This window comes from Parasteatoda tepidariorum, chromosome 2 (genome assembly GCF_982258835.1).
Source record: "Parasteatoda tepidariorum strain Cologne lab strain chromosome 2, Ptep-v5.0, whole genome shotgun sequence".
In the NCBI taxonomy this organism is placed as follows: domain Eukaryota; kingdom Metazoa; phylum Arthropoda; class Arachnida; order Araneae; family Theridiidae; genus Parasteatoda; species Parasteatoda tepidariorum.
Window position 1 is genome coordinate 92362950 of NC_141756.1, and position 21824 is coordinate 92384773.

Below are 21824 nucleotides of genomic sequence, written 5' to 3' on the forward strand. Positions count from 1 at the left end.
AAAAAATTTCAACTGACAATCTATTGGCCACTCCTTCGAGAAATCAACCTAAACAAATTGTTAAATAATACTGTTAAATTAAGATAATCACTGTGAGGATTTAAAAAAAAAACTTAGTACTCACAGAAAAAAACTTTCAAAATATAACAACTACTTTTTCTCCTCAAAACGTTATTATTGCAATAAATAACTGAAAATGCAGTTAGAAGGATATTTTTAGTAGAAATAGTGGCGACTCTAGACAGCATTGAAGAGAGTAATATGCAATAACTTTGATTTTGTCTTCCTCCATCTCATTTTATGTTACTTAATGACCTTCGTTAAACAGATGACCAAATTTTTGCGTTTATGGCTACTAATAACTAGCTTAACCCCGCCCCGCCCCCGCAAGGGAGCATCCGGGGACACTCCGAAAGTTCGAAATGCCCGTAACAGTTTAATCACATAAGCAGACATATTCAAAATTTTCAAACTAGAGTTTTAACAAATAGGTAGAATATTAAATATGAAATCCATAAAACAGCGTTCCTTAGAAATGAACTAAATACAAAAAAAAAACATTACAGAGAAAATAAACAGTATCAATCAGAAGAGATATTGATGTTACATCTTCAGTAGGGGTGCAATGTTAATAAAAAGAAACAATTTCACATAATTATATATAAGATGTTTGTAACTCAGAATATAATCACATTATGGCTACTAGTGTTCAACTCCGTAGCCTTGTAATTTTGAACCCAATCGAGAAGAAAAGGGAACTTATGGATCAAGTATTGGGAGAAATTCGCCTTTGTGGAGGAATTTTTGATGGAATTAACCCTTCTTTGCGTTATCTGGAGAGGAAAACCACAGAAACCACTTCCGATTAGCCTAACGGCGAGGGGAGTGTAAACCATGATCCGTCTACAACTAATAATATTTTATGTCAGCACTGTAGTCGGTTCTAGTTGGATGCAGAATTCGTATTGACCAGCTATTGTTGGGATTCGAACCCAGGTCTTCCAATTGGTTGGCGAGAGCTCTATCTCTAAGCCACCACAGCTTTTCTACTCCCTTATTGTGGTTAGAACATGTTCAGTATAGCTAAATGGTTAACACTTTGAGCTAATATAGAAAATTGCTTCCACATTTCGAAATCGAATCATCGTTTTCCAAGTTGTTTTTCATATTTAAAATATCGTCGTCATTCAATTTTATGATTTTTTATTGTTTTGTATTTCAATGAAAAATTAAGTTTGGTGTTGCAATTCGACCGTTTTGAAATTTGTGAACTGTAACCGTATCGGAGTAGCTCTATTACCATAAATCATCACGATACGGGGAAACATACTTACAAATAACAATATTTTAAACTTCATTTTCCTTTTTAAGTAGTTACTCTGCTAGATGTTATATGTGAGAAGATTTTTAGAAATTTGCGAGAAGAGATGCATGCTATGTGTATTAGATATATGCTAGCAGAGATCTATGCGAGCAGAGATATATGCTATATGTATTAGGTATTTGCGAGAAGAGATATATACTATATGTATTAGATATATGCGAGCAGAGATATATGTTACATGTATTAGATATTTGCGAGAAGAGCGCTATATGTATTAGATATATGCGAGAAGAGATACATGCTATATGAATTAGATATATAAACGAGGAGATATGTGCGAGAAGAAATTTTTATAATATCCTAGACCTTGTTTTGTATGATTCAAATAACTTTAACATGCAGTGACAAATACATTAAAATTATGCATTATATTAATAATATCTATACACAATAGATCAACATTATATTAATTAGAAATTACATTAATATTGTATTTTATTTATAACAAACAATTTAATATTAATAAAATTATTTTTTAATGCCTAATATTATTTAATAGCATAATTATTAGGTATTTATATTCTAGTTTAACAAAGGATATTCAAATTCATATAAATGAAACAGCTATAAGTTTATTGAAGGACCTAAGTCAACTTATTAAAGCATTTACTTACTCGATATACTTGGTAGAGATTAATGCAATTCAGCTGTCTGAATGCATGTATAATAGAATTCATGAAGATTACTAAACAGGCTTATTAGCGGTAGTAATTTTCCAGGGGTTATTTGAATTTCATATAGAACGATACACAGCTTATTTGGTTTACTGTGAAGCTATCAAAATTTTAATGCATCAAACAAATTTGAAATAATATATCTTTAAAGTGTATTTTTAAAATCAAATAATGAGCCCAAATGCGAAACAATTTCTTGATGTGCTAACCATGAACAAAAAGCGATTTTGAAGATTATGTAATCTGAAATATCTTTTAACAAGAATTGTTTTACTCCCACAAGGTTCATATAATTTTGTAAAGAAAAATAAAACTATTATTTTGCACAAATTATAATGTAAACTATTTGTTGAAATAACTAGATGTATGTAATGTAACTATTGGTGTAATTATTTGCACTAATTGTAATCACAGAAAAATTTTAATAATGTAAACTTATGTTAAAATATAGTGCTGTATCGTTTGTAAAATACTTTGTAGCAATGTAAATAGTACCTTTTTGCGAAACAGTGGAGAAGAATTGGAGCAATCTCAAACGAAAATACTACGTACTTTTGTTCGAAAATTTCAAGGAATGAATATTTAAAGTCATTTTAGTTTAAAAGTAAAATAAATAACAGGTAGTAAACAAGTTTTGTTACATTTTGCAGGGATGTAAAAATCTCATAAGATGACAAAAGTCACGTTTTATTTCTTTTATTGAAACTTAAAACTATTTCGATTCAAACACATTGAAAATAATTTAATCGCTATATATACATTACTTAAAAAAAACAAGAGTAATTTTAGGAAAAAATAACGTTTTTAATTTCAGCAAAAGTTTTACAGATTTTGTGCTATTGATGTATAATTATTCACAAGTAGTCTAATATACTCAAAATTAACCTATTCCGTACGGCTGGTACCACATGTGGTATGATACATCGCAGGCAAAGGGTAAAAGGCCTACAAAAATGTTAAATTTCTAAAAACCTCCTGCGATGGAAAGTAGCCAAACAGTTTTTTTTTCTTATTTTCAAAATCTGGGGCATAAGTTACGATCTTTTTATTTATTATTGTTGAGACAGAAACCTTTCATATTTAGATCCTTATCTAAAATTTTTTTATTGTATAAGTAATTACTTAAATCATAAATGAATTTATGAATTATTAAAATGCTTATAGTACATTATGCATGTTAAAGTTGTTGAATTTTAGAGACAAGCAAATGAATGCACAGGCATGAAGTAGTAATTATTGTAATGCTTAAGAGCAAAAGTCTGTTTTTAAAGCTATTGTCCCCTCCATACTTTTGTTTAGTGCAGAATGTTGGAACCTTAGCAAAACTGAAATAGAAAAATTGAAAACATTCCAGAACAAATGTTTAGGAATAAATTTAAAAATTTTCTGACATAACGCTACTTCAAACAAATATCTACTAATAAGGGCAAAATTATCACACACGCACGAGGAAATTTTGAAAAGATAGCGATGGACTGGGCATATTCTTCATCTCAAACAGGATATTCCTGCTAATATCTCACTTACATGCGCACCCGCCTGAAAACGAAGAAGGGGAAGGCCGAGACTTGGCAAATATATAAGTACCTGGATGTTTGCAAAGCAAAACTAAATCTATGAAAGGAGGCAAGAGTACTAGCACAGGGCAAGAAATCCTGGAAATAAAGACTTGATGCTCTATGTATGTAGGTAGGTAAAAATAGTACAAAAAAAGATTTTAAAACATCTGACTTTTCTCAGATTTCTTATATTTCTTTCGTAAGCAATGGGCAACGTAACTGATTACTGAAAAAATATAGATTGCTAAGTAATTGTGCATGCAAAATTTTAAAACTTTATTAGTATCTAATAGAAAAAAAACATAAATAACTGTTTAAGGAGAATCTTACAGATGGAAAAAAATAGATATCTAATTTATCACTTAAACTATATAACTCATACCAATGTGATAGCTTCTCAAAACGCAATCCAATAAGTGTAATAGAACCTTTTGTAGACGAACTGGCTTTGGCTCATACTATTACACCAACAACAAAAGAATTCTTTAGTAAAAATTTATTTATCTTATCTTATTTATCTTTTCTTCATTTAAATACTAGGAGTACCTTAAGATGAAAAAAAATACCTAATTTATCACTCAAACAATATTACTCATACCAATGTGATAGCTTCTCACAATGCAATCCAATCAGTGTAATAGAACGCATTGTAGACGAACTCTCTTTGGGTCATACTATCACAACAACAACAAAAGAATTCTTCAGTAAAAATTTATTTATCTTATCTTATTATCTTATTTTATTTATCTTTCTTTCATTTGAATTCTAACTGTTTAAGGAGTACCTTAAGATGAAAAAAAGTACCTAATTTATCACTCAAACAATATTACTCATACCAATGTGATAGCTTCTCAAAACGCAATCCAATCAGTGTAATAGAACCTTTTGTAGACGAACTGGCTTTGGCTCATACTATCACACCAACAACAAAAGAATTCTTTAGTAAAAATTTATTTATCTTATCTTATTTATCTTTTCTTCATTTAAATACTAGGAGTACCTTAAGATGAAAAAAATACCTAATTTATCACTCAAACAATATTACTCATACCAATGTGATAGCTTCTCAAAACGCAATCCAATCAGTGTAATAGAACCTTTTGTAGACGAACTGGCTTTGGCTCATACTATCACACCAACAACAAAAGAATTCTTTAGTAAAAATTTATTTATCTTATCTTATTTATCTTTTCTTCATTTAAATACTAGGAGTACCTTAAGATGAAAAAAATACCTAATTTATCACTCAAACAATATTACTCATACCAATGTGATAGCTTCTCAATACGCAATCCAATAAGTGTAATAAAACCTTTTGTAGACGAACTGGCTTTGGCTCATACTATCACACCAACAACAAAAGAATTATTTAGTAAAAATTTATCTTATCTTATTTATCTTTTCTTCATTTAAATACTAACTGTTTAAGGAGTTCCTTAAGATGGAAAAAAAAACTAATTTATCACTCAAACAATATTACTCTTACCAATGTGATAGCTTCTCAAAACGCAATCCAATCAGTGTAATAGAACCTTTTGTAGACGAACTGGCTTTGGCTCATACTATCACACCAACAACAAAATAATTCTTTAGTAAAAATTTATTTATCTTATCTTATTATCTTGTTTTATTTATCGTATCTTATTATCTTATTTTATTTATCTTATCTTATTATCTTATTTTATTTATCTTATTTTATTTACCTTATTATCTTATTTTATTTATCTTATCTTATCTTATTATCTTATTTTATTTATCTTATTTTATTTATCTTATTATCTTATTTTATTTATCTTATCTTATCTTATTATCTTATTTTATTTATATTTTTTTCATTTAAATACTAACTGTTTAAGGAGTACCTTAAGATGAAAAAAAATACCTAATTTATCACTCAAACAATATTGCTCATACCAATGTGATAGCTTCTCAAAACGCAATCCAATCAGTGTAATAGAACCTTTTGTAGACGAACTGGCTTTGGCTCATACTATCGCACCAACAACAAAAGAATTCTTTAGTATAAACGAATAAAACCGCAGATGCATAGAAGAAAAAAAGAATGTTAATATCTCAGCCTCAAGTCAATGATATCTAAATGGTAAGACGAAAGCAGTTTTGATCTTTTAAAGATTAGAAGAATGGTTGAGGATGCTCATAACGTGAATGCAAGAACAAAACAAAAAAAAACATTCTTTGGTACCAAAACAAAAATATAGTAGACATCAAGAGGATTGTTGTCTCCCCTGCGATAGATGGATAAATAAAGAAGGATTTTGAGACATTCTTTCCGAAAGAACGAAAAGAATATTCGATCTTAGGTGAAGTACTAGGTAAGTTGATATTTCTAAAAATAGGAGGAAGATGATTTCTTTATGATCTTATGGAAATCATCCATTTTTTATCGATGCTTTTCTAAAAGGATTAGCGAGGTATTCAGAGAATGAATTTTGAAAATTTTCTCAGGAAGTAATTTAATTATGTTTAGTGATGCTATAACTTTAGGCGTCAATGTAACAGTGAAGAAATGTTGGGATATTCTTAAAGAAAATTCTATTCTGGTGCGATATATTGAAACTGAAAAATTTCTTATTTTATCCATGGGGAAGTTTATTTTAGCCAAAAGAATATTATCTGGAGTACAGCGCAGTACAGTTTTAAAGGCTTATTAGTTTGTTAAAAAAAATATTTTATAAAAATTAAGTTTTGAGTTTCTACCAAAACAGAATTCCCATTTCCGGATTAAAAACCTCGTTCGTCTCAAAATATATAAATAGAGAATAACAGTCGACCTGTTTCAAGCACTTAAAAATAGGAGCCCACAGACAATTAAATGTCAACAATTACTGCATCAATTACTGCAATTCAATTATGAGAATGATTAGAAAGTGTACTCATAAAAATTGTTACGTTAATTTTTTCAGATGTATGTCAATCAAAATATGATATCAATCATTAAAATGTATTAATTGCATTATACTTTCATGTTGTATATGTATTGGTACTGTTGTTGTACCAATAATTACAGTAAAGTAGTTTGGGAGAATTGCAACCAGGTTTTTAAAAATCAAAATAAGAACAATTCTTGATTTTAAAAGTCACTTACTAAAAGTGATTTTACATAGTAATTCTCTTTTTAGTTTTGGAACAAAAAAATGTAACTTTTTTTTCTTCTTAATTCTAGGTAATCAAGTTGGGTACCAAAGATTTGTCAAATGTGAGAGGTTCTAAACTTTAAAGAAGCAATAGAACGTTTTACAATCGATCACGATATCGCAAACGAAAAAGACACTTAGGGTTCTAATTGAGTAAATCGAAAAATAAATCTGTTTCGGGGAAAGAAATGTTTAAAAAGGCTAAAAAATTTTAAAGTATCATACGCATTTACGATTTTTCATGTTAAAACAAAACAGTATAAGTGATCAGTTAAATATAGTGACTGATAAAACTAGAAAGTGTTATTTTTAAAATTCGATTTCTTGGGAATTACTCGGTCAATTTTGCTCAATTTTTTGTACTTTTCCAAGTAAAATTAAATACTTTAAAATGATGCAAAAAATCTTATACCTTCCCGTTCAAACTTTTTTTGATTACTACACTGGTTATCATAAATTAAGGAAAATTCACAAAAATCGCGATAACTCAAGAAATTACACATGGAATTTTATGAAACTTACCCACAATATACAACACATAGTAAGGTATTAAACAACATAAAAAGAAATTATCAGACATTAATAGTAGTATAGAAATTAGCACATGTATAAAATAAACAAATTGGAAGTATCGGTTTGCAATAGAAAAAGTACCTTTAATATGGAATATGATTGCCTCTAGAAGCAATACAGCACAAACAGCGATGTGTGATGCTTTCAATTATGCGGTCTATCAGTTCAATAGGAAGTGAGAGCCATTGCTCTTGTAAAGCAGTTGCAAGCGTGGCAAGGGTCTGAGGGGGCGGATTGATGGCAGATACACGCCTCCCTAGAGCATCCCAAACGTGCTCGATAGGATTCAAGTCCGGGGATCGAGCTGGCCACTCCATGCGAGTAATTGTTTCCTGTTGAAGATAATCATCAACAATGCGAGCTCTGTGTGGTCTTGCATTATCGTCCTGTAACAGGAAGCAATCACCAATTGCCCCGGCATATGGGCGCACATAAGCATCAAGGATGTTGTCTCGATAAACCTGAGCATTCACGGTTCCCCTTGGAAAGACATGGAGGTATGTGCGCCCTCCTAAGGATATGCCTCCCCAAACACAGACACTGCCTCTTCCGTATGCATCTCTTTCACGGATGTTTGATGGATGATAACGGGTCCCAGGTTCTCTCCATATCAAATAACGTCTACTGTCACTTTCTAGACTAAACCTGGACTCATCCGTAAAGAGAACAGGCCTCCATTGATCTGACGTCCAGTGGACATGTTGTCGGGCCCACTGCAAACGGTCTCTCCTATGGCGTGATGTGAGCGGCACGCAAATGGCTGGTCGTCTCGCATACAGACCACCTTCGTGGAGCCTTCTGCGCACAGTTGACGTTGACACCAACCTTCCGGTGGCTGCAGCAAGAGAGGATCTAAGATGTGTCGGAGTAGCGGTTCTATTCCTGCGTGCACTTAATGTCAAATATCGGTCATCGGCACTGGTCGTAACAGTTGGCCGTCCTTGACTGAACCTCCTAGATGCCGAATCTGTGGTTTGAAATTGCCTCCAAAGTCTATGAACCACAGATGGACTCACATTTAGCCATCTGGCCACTTCTGATTGACTCTGCCCTGCCTCTAGTCTCCCGATGGCTCTCCATCGTAGTTCTTCAGGCAAATGATGCCTAGAGGTCATTATTACGAATTGGCTATCTCAGATTTTCAATGTCGCAATCACAGTAAAATTTGTGTGCTTTCTCTCAAACTTGGACTTTTATGCTCCAGGCAGATGACGTAAGCCGAGTGCAGCGCCACTAATTTGCATATTGCAATTTTACTCAGCTACTCTTAGTGGACAACATATGCAAATTTTGCACGGTTTGGCTTACTTTTGAAAGAGTTATCGCTATTTTTGTGATTTTTCCTTAATTTATGATAACCAGTGTATTAAATAAAATAATAAAAAATAAAACATATAAATATGTACAATAATATTTGCAAAAATGTACTTTTTTGCATGGAATTATTTTTGGACAAACGAATTTTATAATAGTGCGTAAAAACTTTTTCGATTCGCCTAAAAAGTTCTCGAGATATGGCAAAGTACGCAAAAAATAAAATTAGCATTATTGGTAAGATAGTAATATAGAGGAACGATAAAAACTTTGAATTGTTCTTCTACCAACAATTGACCATAATTGCGGCTACCCCCTATATTTTGGGGGTTAAAAATCCAAATACGTCTACGAGAAAGTACGTCTTTATGTCTGATTTCGTAACTTAAAATATCGTCTGAAGTAATTAGCATTTTTAAGATCACCTCCTTGAATCATTGAGAACGAGATCCAGAACGTGAAAATCCGATCATTAAATCTAAAGTTATTCTAGGTTGCTCGTTTGCTTTTTTGCCCATTGTACATTATTCACTACTAATCCTAGAGTTTAGCATGAATTGCTGGAATTAAACAACAAACAGTTTTACTACATATTTGTATAAATTATTTAGATTTATATTTATCATCTGTAAGTAAAAAAACAGAAATGGAAAAAAATACAAATGTTTATTAAAACATAACACTCGTTTATTATAATAACACTCAAAACATTGGATATAAATTCATTTTATGTGTTTCACAAGTAATTGTTGAACTGCAATGAATAATAAATAATGAGCCTTTAAATCAAATCTTACGAGGAGATATAAAAATAATTCAGTTTGATGAAAGCAGTCTCATAAATATACATTTGACTACAAAGATTTTATTTGTAATCAAGCGGTTATTTAATTTCCTCTCAGATTGCTGTTTGTTAAATTTTTTATTAGTTGTCATTGTCTTTGGTAATAGAATCCCTTCTTTTAGTTTTGAATGAATACAAGTGAGCTTTCAGATCAAGCATTTTTTTTCTCCATCAAACTTGTGATTAGTTCTTTTTAAATCGTTGATGTTAGGTTGAATTGCAAGCTGTTTGACGTAATTACTTTGCCAACATCTGCGATGTATTATTGTAATTGCTGATAATTAGACTAATTAAGCATACTTCTATAACACTTAATGTCTTTTGTACACAATTAATTATTCTCATTACGTGTACTTGACCTTGTTTTGATTAACTTTTTTCTTGGGGATATTTGTTATATTAAGTAATTGGATTTCTGATTTTTTTTTAGTTCTTTTAAGTAACTTATAAACAACTGATAATGCTTATTGTTTAGATGGAAAAAATTCATGATATAAAATTTTATATAGATTTGGTTAGCATTTGAATTGCTTATAGAAATGTTTACTGATAATTTATAGATTTAATAGGATAGAAGAATGCAATTCTGCACTTTTTTTGCAATAATACAGGATTACTCATAATTCCCTCCTGGGTTTCAAAGCATTGTAGTAAAAAATGAAGACGAATATGGCAAAAAAGGACATATGAAATTATTCCGAAAGTATTCAAGTTTTATTTTAAGCAGTTACCGGTAGATGGCAGTAACATGTACCACTGAAGTCAGTTGTAGTAAAGAAAAATGGCGTTTACAGACGGAGGGAATTATGAATAACCCTGTATAACATATAAATGATAAAATTTAAATGTGAAATAAACCATGGATGTAAATATAATTAGCCCAAAATTATTAATTACTTTGATACGAATATGCTTGAGAAAGAAGTTTTATTAATGAAACATAGATTGCTGCTTTAGTGTGAAACTGATTGTTTATAAATATTACCAGATTTATTTGGTTTATGTTTTTAAACATTTTACATATTAAACAGCTATATGTATATGCGGGTATAATTGTTGAACACGCTTATCAATTTGTTATTTAAAAATTTAATTTTCAAAGAAAATCAATAAATTTACATTGCTGCACTATTTACATACAAATTCACAGCCATAGACTTTATAAATAAAAGTAAACATACATGAAAATGTAAGTTGTGCATATAAAAATATACTTTATTCAAGTATTACACTCACTGTATTCAAAAACTAACGCAGCCTGTTACAAAACTAACCCTGACGCATACTTAACAGGTGATCTTAAAAACACGAAGAATGGATGAAAATGATTCTTAAAATAGCTAGAGATAAGAATATGCATCAATTCGAATCAACCCACGCAAATCAAAAGCATCGCATGAATTGCATCATTTCAATGTCAAATACTTTAAGATGTTGCCAACATTTTTTTTGGAATAAATATTTTTTTTAATTTTCATGACAAATGGTTCTTAAATTTATGCTGGCAAAATACCTAAAGAGACACTTGAAAATTAAACTGAATATTTTTATAATATTAATATTTTGTCTACATGAACTTGATTGTAAATATAAAATACTGAAAATGTAAGTAAGAGCAAATAAAAATGTTATTTTGTCGAATGCACGAAAAGGAATACAATTCGAAGTCAGATATTTAAAAAAAATACAAGAATTTTACGTTATAAATCTAGATTAGAAAATAAATTATATTTCCAGAAATACTTGCAAAATCAAGAATTATGTAAGAACTTAAAAATTTATTAATCAAACAACAGATTTTCTTTATCGAGTTTTCATTAAATTATTTTAATGAAAACTCGATTAAAAAAATCGAGTTTTTGCTAAATTATTTATCTGTTGATGAACGAATGGATGTATGAATAGGTCCACCCTATAAACGGGTGCAACGTATGGTGTGGCAGAAGTCGAATTCTTGGCCATAGATGGCGCCACTGGAAAATAAGAACAATCGCACTCCCTCTGCCTACACAGGCATACGTCAATAACAACATTAAATTATTTGACCGTATGACGCTTTTACAATCTTTTTAAACTTACATTTTGTAATTTTGTTATGAATCACAGAAAGTTTACCAAACAAGCGGGAAAAAATAAATTTGAAAGAATCAGATAAGGTATTGAAAAATCAATTTTATAAAATTTTTCGCTATAAATCTAAATTAGAAAATAAATTTAATACTTGTAAAAGGTATGCAATAACTTAGGAATTTAATACTCAAAATAGAATGTTTTTTCATAAACAAAATTCGTTTAAATGTTAGACTAAATAACATTTTTTCGAGGTCCTTAATTCGATTAAAACGTAACTGAGTCGTTATGGTGGTTAATTTTTTAACATCATATAATTAGTCAATATATTGGTTATTATTATTCAATTGTGTGGTGGATAGAATATTGATTTTACTTTTGGTTGCAGTTGGGGTCATAGTTATAATACAAGTTTTTAATTCTTATGAAAAAAAATTTTCCTGAACGAAAAAAATGCATATTTTTCTCTATTAAACCAACAGGTGAGCAGGCCATTAAAATCCTTTGAATTAAAAACTCAATAACCGGGGAAAATTAAAACTTTCACTCTGCGTTTCCAGGTACCCCGCAAAATTTTATCTGTTACGCAGCTGGTTCCGCTTAAAAGGCCAGGTTGTTGTTGTAGTTCATTTACGTCGCACTAGAGCTGCACAATGGGCTATTGGCGACGGTCTGGGAAACATCCCTGAGGATGATCCGAAGACATGCCATCACAATTTTGATCCTTTGCAGAGGGGATGGCACCCCCGCTTCGGTAGCCTGACGACCTGCACGCGAAGTCGAGCACTTTACGGTAGAACAGTTTAACGAGGACCAATACCGCACACCCTCGGTCTCTACGCAGACTGATCCAAGTGGTCACCCACCCGCACACTGATCGCAGCCAGTGATGCTTGACTTCGGTGATCTGCTGGGAACCGTGTCTTAACGATCAGTCCACTGCGGGACTAAAAGGCCAGGTATTATCGCATTCATTTATTATAATATAAAAATTGTAAGCCGCGGTGTCTCAGGAGATACAGCCTTCACCTCCCAGTGAGTTAATCCAAGTTTGAATGCCAGCGGTTACTAATTATTACGAATTCTGTACCCGACTCGCTCCAACCACAGTGCTCACGTAAAATATCATCAGTAGTAGACGGGTCATGGGTTAGAATCCCCTTGACGTTGGGTTAAACGTGGGATGTTTTCGCTATTTTACTCTCCTATTTAACGCAAATGTGGATTAATTCTATCAAAAAGTCTTTAACGAAGGTTAGTTTGACCAAGGATTGATCCAGAAGTTCTCTTGCCTTCTGGATTTGGTTCAAAATTACAAGATTATGGAGTTGAACATTAGTAGTCGTTAACTGAAAATTAGGTCTGCTGTTCAACGACGGTTGCAAAATAAAATATAAAAATCATATAAATTTCAAACGTCAAACCCGCTGTAACGACCATTTTATCTGTTATTGTGAACTGTCATTAAAACGGACTTTTATTTATATATAGTGAGTTTCTAGGAGGGGACACTGAGCTTCTAAAAATAATGAAACTCGGGTTTGGGGAATGGATCAAAATAAGGGAAAATCATTGCTGTGACGTAAAGAAACAAAAAATTGAAAAGAAATGCATTTCTTAATGATAAAGGCATGTACTAGATTCCTCTGCAATTCTCTAAATAATCTAATTGGTATTTTTAATTGAATTTACAAATTCCTCGAATTTTCCTGCTTATCTTTAGAATTTTCTGAGAATAGTACTTATTTTTTTTAAACATTACTGTGAAAGCTTCAATAAGCTTAATTATTCTCCTTGTTTTCATGTAAACACAATCGATGCATGCTTTCTTGATTATCTGCGTGCAAAACAATCGTAGTCTTTTCTCAAAAAAAAAAATTCTTCTAATTAGAATAATTAAATTATAACATTTTTCATCTCGAAATCGCTATTTTAATAAAGTAAACGCATTCAGTGAGAACATTCTCAAAATTACTAAGAAGGCAATTACTATTAACATTTCAATTTTAAAGCCTGCTAAAATAACTAATAATCATTTTTTAGAAGAAGGTAAAAACGATAGTTGGGATTCTTAGGGAAAAAATTCTTTAATAATTTAAATATTATAGTAATTTAAAAAAAAAACAAATACAGTGGGTGATCGGTTAACGAACAGATCGGTTAACGAACAAATCGGTTAACGAACACTTTCACGAAAGTTTTTTGTGTTCGGATAACGAACACATATTCGGATAACGAACACTTTCAAAAAAGATTTTTTGAGTTCGGATAACGAACACATATTCGGATAATGAACAAAACGAATTCTAACGAACACTTTTCGGCCTGAAGAAAAATTAATATTAAACATTTGTTAATATTTTGCATACAAAATAAGATCACTGACAGGAGAAATGGTTAAAGCATGCTTAGTATTAATTATTACTAAATGAAACTTGAATTAACAATGACTTTAAAGGTCATTCAAAAATTATTATTATGAGGAGCTGAAGGAGTAACGAAAATCACATCTGCGAAACTAAGAAATGCTACTAGTGCAGATAAGGAAGCAGCTGAGAAGTACTGTCTCAAATATCAAGAATTCATTGAAACAGAATGGTATCGTCCACAACAAATATTTAATTGTGATGAAACTGATTTGTTTTGGAAGCGCATGCCGAACCGTACAACGACATCTTTACATCGACAATGCTATTAATTACTTCCGGAAAATCCTGAAAAAGAGAGAAAAGCAATCGACATTGGACATGTTCTTCAATGCCCCATAAGCAAAAAATGAAAAGGACTGATTAATATGCAAGACTATATGTATGTATTATTTTTAAAAAAACTTACTAAGAAATCACACATTTTTTAAAATGTAATTTTTAGGGTCTCCTGAACGAATTAATCGATTTCACATAGAAGTCTGTGGTAAATCGATGATCGGTTAACGAACAATTCGGATAGCGAACATAGTCTTGGAACGGATTATGTTCGTTAACCGATCACCCACTGTATATAAAGGGATGAGAATAAGAAATATCGCTGTAAACAATTTAATATTTAATTATCTGTTTGAAAAGTCATTTTTGATTCATACTTGCTGGAGCGAAATTTTTTTTATATTTCTTATAATTGAATTTTTAATGATTTGTTACCATATCTTCAATCATTTCAGAATTATACAAAATATATTTTTCATTGAGTGAACTAAAGCAGAAATTTTTAATGAAAGGAATTTTTATAAACTTTTCGTAAAAATTAGAGCATGACTTTTTTGTCTATCTTCTCTTGTTTATATATATATATATATATATATATATATATATATATATATATATATATATATATATATATATATATATATATATATATATACATACATATATATATATATATATATATATATATATATATATATATATATATATATCACAACCTTGAATGGAATTTCAGAATAAAATCTATTTTTAGAGATTCCCTCTACTCTCATCTGCCTAACACGTTAGCATAGAATGTTTTGGATTCATTAAAAATTCGTTATTTTGTTCTCACGCTTTCTTTTCCGCCACATTTGAATGCGTGAAGCTAAGAAAAACAACCCCGACAATAAATTAAATCAATTAACAGCCAATATAAGGAATCCTTAACTTTCCTTCGTCAAAAGCTATTTTCATATGTATACAAAAGACTAGTAGTTTTGATTTCTTGGTGAACTGAGGTGTCCCGTGGGGCTTAGCCCTGCATTTATTCAAAGTTAGAGGCATTAAGTCATCTTTTGGAATAGATTCTACGCGATTCTTATAGATCGTTTGTGATCTCAGAGAACAAGCTTGAAGAATAATACTTCTCAATAATACAACTGAGGTGTCCCTTGGGGCTCGGCCCTGTATTATTTCAAAGTTAAAGGCCTTAAGTCATCTTTTGGAATAGATTCTACGCGATTCTTATAGATCATTTGTGATCACAGAGAACAAGCTTGAAGAATAATACTTCTCAATAATACAACTGAGGTGTTCCGTGGGGCTTAGCCCTGCATTATTTCAAAGTTAAAGGCCTTAAGTCTTCTTTTGGAATAGATTCTACGCGATTCTTATAGATCGTTTGTGATCTCAGAGAACAAGCTAGAAGAATAATACTTCTCAATAATACAACTGAGGTGTCCCTTGGGGCTCAGCCCTGCATTATTTCAAAGTTAAAGGCCTTAAGTCATCTTTTGGAATAGATTCTACGCGATTCTTATAGATCATTTGTGATCACAGAGAACAAGCTAGAAAAATAATACTTCTCAATAATACAACTGAGGTGTCCCTTGGGGCTCAGCCCTGCATTATTTCAAAGTTAAAGGCCTTAAGTCATCTTTTGGAATAGATTCTACGCGATTCTTATAGATCGTTTGTGATCTCAGAGAACAAGCTTGAAGAATAATACTTCTCAATAATACAACTGAGGTGTCCCTTGGGGCTCAGCCCTGCATTATTTCAAAGTTAAAGGCCTTAAGTCTTCTTTTGGAATAGATTCTACGCGATTCTTATAGATCGTTTGTGATCTCAGAGAACAAGCTTGAAGAATAATACTTCTCAATAATACAACTGAGGTGTCCCTTGGGGCTCAGCCCTGCATTATTTCAAAGTTAAAGGCCTTAAGTCATCTTTTGGAATAGATTCTACGCGATTCTTATAGATCATTTGTGATCACAGAGAACAAGCTTGAAGAATAATACTTCTCAATAATACAACTGAGGTGTTCCGTGGGGCTTAGCCCTGCATTATTTCAAAGTTAAAGGCCTTAAGTCTTCTTTTGGAATAGATTCTACGCGATTCTTATAGATCGTTTGTGATCTCAGAGAACAAGCTAGAAGAATAATACTTCTCAATAATACAACTGAGGTGTCCCTTGGGGCTCGGTCCTGTATTATTTCAAAGTTAAAGGCCTTAAGTCATCTTTCGGAATGGATTCTACTCGATTTTTATGGATCGTTTGTGATCTCAGAGAACAAGCTAGAAGAATAATACTTCTCAATAATACAACTGAGGTGTCCCTTGGGGCTCAGCCCTGCATTATTTCAAAGTTAAAGGCCTTAACCCACTGACGGTTCTGCACGTAAAAAGTCGCATTTTAACCTGCAGTCTTCTCTGCATAGCAAAACCGGTTTTCCCATGTTAACTGATAGGGGAACTGTGTGTAGGGGAGAAACATTCTCCCAATTTTGCCCATTTCCTTAACCGCCAGTGGGTTAAGTCATCTTTTGGAATAGATTCTACGCGATTCTTATAGATCGTTTGTGATCTCAGAGAACAAGCTTGAAGAATAATACTTCTCAATAATACAACTGAGGTGTCCCTTGGGGCTCAGCCCTGCATTATTTCAAAGTTAAAGGCCTTAAGTCATCTTTTGGAATAGATTCTACGCGATTCTTATAGATCGTTTGTGATCTCAGAGAACAAGCTTGAAGAATAATACTTCTCAATAATACAACTGAGGTGTCCCTTGGGGCTCAGCCCTGCATTATTTCAAAGTTAAAGGCCTTAAGTCTTCTTTTGGAATAGATTCTACGCGATTCTTATAGATCGTTTGTGATCTCAGAGAACAAGCTTGAAGAATAATACTTCTCAATAATACAACTGAGGTGTCCCTTGGGGCTCAGCCCTGCATTATTTCAAAGTTAAAGGCCTTAAGTCATCTTTTGGAATAGATTCTACGCGATTCTTATAGATCATTTGTGATCACAGAGAACAAGCTTGAAGAATAATACTTCTCAATAATACAACTGAGGTGTTCCGTGGGGCTTAGCCCTGCATTATTTCAAAGTTAAAGGCCTTAAGTCTTCTTTTGGAATAGATTCTACGCGATTCTTATAGATCGTTTGTGATCTCAGAGAACAAGCTAGAAGAATAATACTTCTCAATAATACAACTGAGGTGTCCCTTGGGGCTCGGTCCTGTATTATTTCAAAGTTAAAGGCCTTAAGTCATCTTTCGGAATGGATTCTACTCGATTTTTATGGATCGTTTGTGATCTCAGAGAACAAGCTAGAAGAATAATACTTCTCAATAATACAACTGAGGTGTCCCTTGGGGCTCAGCCCTGCATTATTTCAAAGTTAAAGGCCTTAACCCACTGACGGTTCTGCACGTAAAAAGTCGCATTTTAACCTGCAGTCTTCTCTGCATAGCAAAACCGGTTTTCCCATGTTAACTGATAGGGGAACTGTGTGTAGGGGAGAAACATTCTCCCAATTTTGCCCATTTCCTTAACCGCCAGTGGGTTAAGTCATCTTTTGGAATAGATTCTACGCGATTCTTATAGATCGTTTGTGATCTCAGAGAACAAGCTTGAAGAATAATACTTCTCAATAATACAACTGAGGTGTCCCTTGGGGCTCAGCCCTGCATTATTTCAAAGTTAAAGGCCTTAAGTCATCTTTTGGAATAGATTCTACGCGATTCTTATAGATCGTTTGTGATCTCAGAGAACAAGCTTGAAGAATAATACTTCTCAATAATACAACTGAGGTGTCCCTTGGGGCTCAGCCCTGCATTATTTCAAAGTTAAAGGCCTTAAGTCTTCTTTTGGAATAGATTCTACGCGATTCTTATAGATCGTTTGTGATCTCAGAGAACAAGCTTGAAGAATAATACTTCTCAATAATACAACTGAGGTGTCCCTTGGGGCTCAGCCCTGCATTATTTCAAAGTTAAAGGCCTTAAGTCATCTTTTGGAATAGATTCTACGCGATTCTTATAGATCATTTGTGATCACAGAGGAAATGGATAATTGTTGATCTTGAATTAAATGTAGAGCTTGATGTTATGTGATACACAGAAAGAACATGAGGGAGAATTTTGCAAGGAGATATTAACTTTGATGTATGAATGATTTTGATACATGGGTAAACCTAGATAAAGCGAAGTAAATTGTAATTATATCTCAAACAGACCAACCATAGTTTTGGTTTTATAATGAAGAGTCTTCTTCAGTATCAGAACAAAGAATGAGAAAGGGAAACATCCAGATGATAACATGAATATAATGTAGTTTCGATGAATTAAAAATTATTAGTTGAAGGCAAAGTAAGAAATTTCAAATTTGAATGTTTTTTTAAAAAACGCTTACAGCAACGTGTACTGCAAAAAATTAAAATTTCAATAATTTTAATGCGTTATTTTAATTATAATGCGAAATTGCTATTTCTATATGTTATTATTTTATTTAGATCTCGTAGAAGTAAGATAATTTTTTGCTCATTTATTTAATAGTTACAGGAACCAAAAAATTGAAAATTAAACATGCATTAAAAAAATTATAAGGAACTGCGAACCTTCAATACATATTTTTATCATAATATATTTTATTAATTTAATTAGAAAATATGTAATATTTTAATTTTTTTTAGAAAATGAGAAAAAAAGTATTCACAATCAAGATTGAAATTATAATTTTTTTCCAATCTGAGTAAAATAAGCATTACATAATGACGAGTTTTTTTGCTTCTAATATTCTACGTTTTAAAGTTAAAAATACTTTTCTTTAATGTATGCGACAAAATCGGAAATTTAAACATTGATATATAATTTTCAATAAAACATTGACTTACAAAATATTTTTTAAAGCTTAAGGGATTCTTTTGTGATATTTGAATGATTTTAGTACATTTTTTTTATTTTTTCGCTATTTTATATCTAATTAAACTTCATAAAGTAGCTACTGATAGCAATGCAAATTTGATGATTAATCGTTTTAGGAAATAGGTATGATACATCAACAAACGGAAAAAGCCCAACATAAAGGAAAAAGCCCAACAACGGAAAAAGCCCAACATAAGTTATTAATGATAATATTTCAAGTACGCAAAAACAAAGATTAGAATTATAATATATTATCATTCATTTATATAAATATAGTATTACATACGCATATTATTATAAATTTAAAAAGCACTACAAATACAATAGAAATCAAAGATAAATGATTTCATTTATAATTATGAATCGGTTAATGCGTCAGATTTTTGAGATAAAAATTAATAAATAATTGTTTAATTTACCCTACTATACTATCATTCTAAAAATACTAAGAAGAAAATATTTTTATTTTCTTTTAATTTTAGCACCCACTTTAAGATTGAACTTGAAACAAGAACAATTCCATTTTATCTCAAGTTCATTTTTTTTCTTAACATATACAAAAAGAGAAAGAACATTAAATGCATTATAGTAAAGCAAACTAAAGCTGACACTAAGTTCAGAAAGAGTTCTTTAAAATACTCAAAACGAAGAAAGAGAGAAGCATAAACAAACACCTTTTACGACTTAGAAACTTTCTATAAGAAGGTTTGAATAAAAGAAAGATGAAAGCTTTTACATTTAAAGCGTTAAGAGTTTTAAAATGTTATAAATATACTATTTGACGGAAAAGAAATAAATTAGGGAGTGCATTGTTCATTTGTGATTCTAATAGTTAAAAGAAGTATCTCAATTTGATGAAAATTAGAAATGATTGTAGAATTTAGTCTTTCCTTAGAATAGTTTGTAAAATCCAGTCTATTTTAATTTATCTTGATTTAGAATATAAATATGTTTAATATATCCACCAGGTAGTGAAAATTAGAATTGATTGTAGAATTTAGTCTTTCCTTAGAATAATTTATAAAATCCAGTCTATTTTAATTTATCTTGATTTAGAATATAAATATGCTTAATATATCCACCAGTTAAGTAAATTGTAAAATAATTAATCATAACTGAAATATCTCATTCTTGTATCTAACTATACGAAATGTTGCAGAAGAAAAATTAATAAATTACCAACCAAATGTTAATCAGAAAAATTAATAAATTTCCAACCAAATGTTAATCAGAAAAATTAACAAATTACCAACATAACCAATGGATATTGCAATATGAAAGATGTTTTTATTCACAATATTTTCAAACATATAATGTTCTTCTGTTAAAGTAATTTTATTATTTTCGCTATGATTATAACAAGGAGAATTTGTATTTTTGAAAAATTATTTTAAATATATCCTTAAATTCTAAATGATTTAGTTAAAAGAAGTATCTCAATTTGATGAAAATTAGAAATGATTGTAGAATTTAGTCTTTCCTTAGAATAGTTTGTAAAGTCCAGTCTATTTTAATTTAGCTTGATATAGAATATAAGTATGTTTAATACTTTTTTATATCCACCAGGTAAACGTAAATTGTAAAATGATTAATCATAACTGAAATATCTCATTCTTAAAATGTTATAAGTATCTAACTATACTAGCCAAAATGTAGCATTAATTGAATTAGAAAAACTAATTAATTTCCAACATAACCAATAGATATTGCAATATGAAAGATGTTTTTATTCACAATATTTTCAAACATATAATGTTCTTATGTTAAAGTAATTTTATCATTTTCGGTATGATTATAAAAATGAGAATATGTATTTTTAGAATTTATTTCAAATATATAATTAGATTCTAAATGATTTAGTGATAAATAATTTAACATTTTCGTATGCGATTTTCCACCATCAACTCAAACTTAGTGTGACTATGCACTTGTCTGAACAAATGGTTGTATAATTTTTATCATCTATATACAAAATAACGAAATGATTTTAAACTGTTTGGAAACAAAAAAAAACCTGGATATTAACTAAAATTGCTTAAAGCTGAGTTAGCATATGATTTTTGAATTAATTGTACTGACAGATATTAAGTTTTTTTGCGTGAAAACAAATCAAATGTTTTTTTTTCTTTCTTTTTTCAAAAAAAAGCAAACAGAAAAATTAAAGAAATTGAGAAAAAGTGTAAAAGTAATTCTAAAATTAAAACATAAAAATTTATTCTGCTAACCAATAAATATTGCTTTAGTAATAAAAAACATCTAGTGTACACAATGAAGTTTTCATATTTTGCATATTTTTTAGAAATGTACAAGCATGTGTGTAAAGAAATTTTGTACGTATGTCAATTGCAAATTTGATAAAGTTTACTAGCTATTTATTTTGTGCGCTGTCAGCAAAATAAGATAGCAGGTTTTAGTCAAACATTATTTAATCATTCAATAGATCATTCATATGATTATAGCTCATGAATAATTTACATTATTTACAGAGTACACTAGTAAAAATGTAGCGTTATAGATAATTTCAGAACAATATAATTTAACAATATAAATGAATCAAAATAGATTGTAAACTAGATTATAGATGAAACTGATTAAAACAGACAATTATAAACCTGAAAACTTTTATGAATGATTTACCAAT

The 21824-nt window shown here is 30.7% G+C and overlaps 1 protein-coding gene across 3 annotated transcripts in view; it reads right to left on the bottom strand.

Annotated features, from left to right (window-relative positions):
- LOC107453385 (calcitonin gene-related peptide type 1 receptor) overlaps positions 1 to 21824 on the bottom strand; it is a 411922-nt gene that overhangs the window by 241711 nt on the left and 148387 nt on the right. The window lies entirely within an intron of this gene.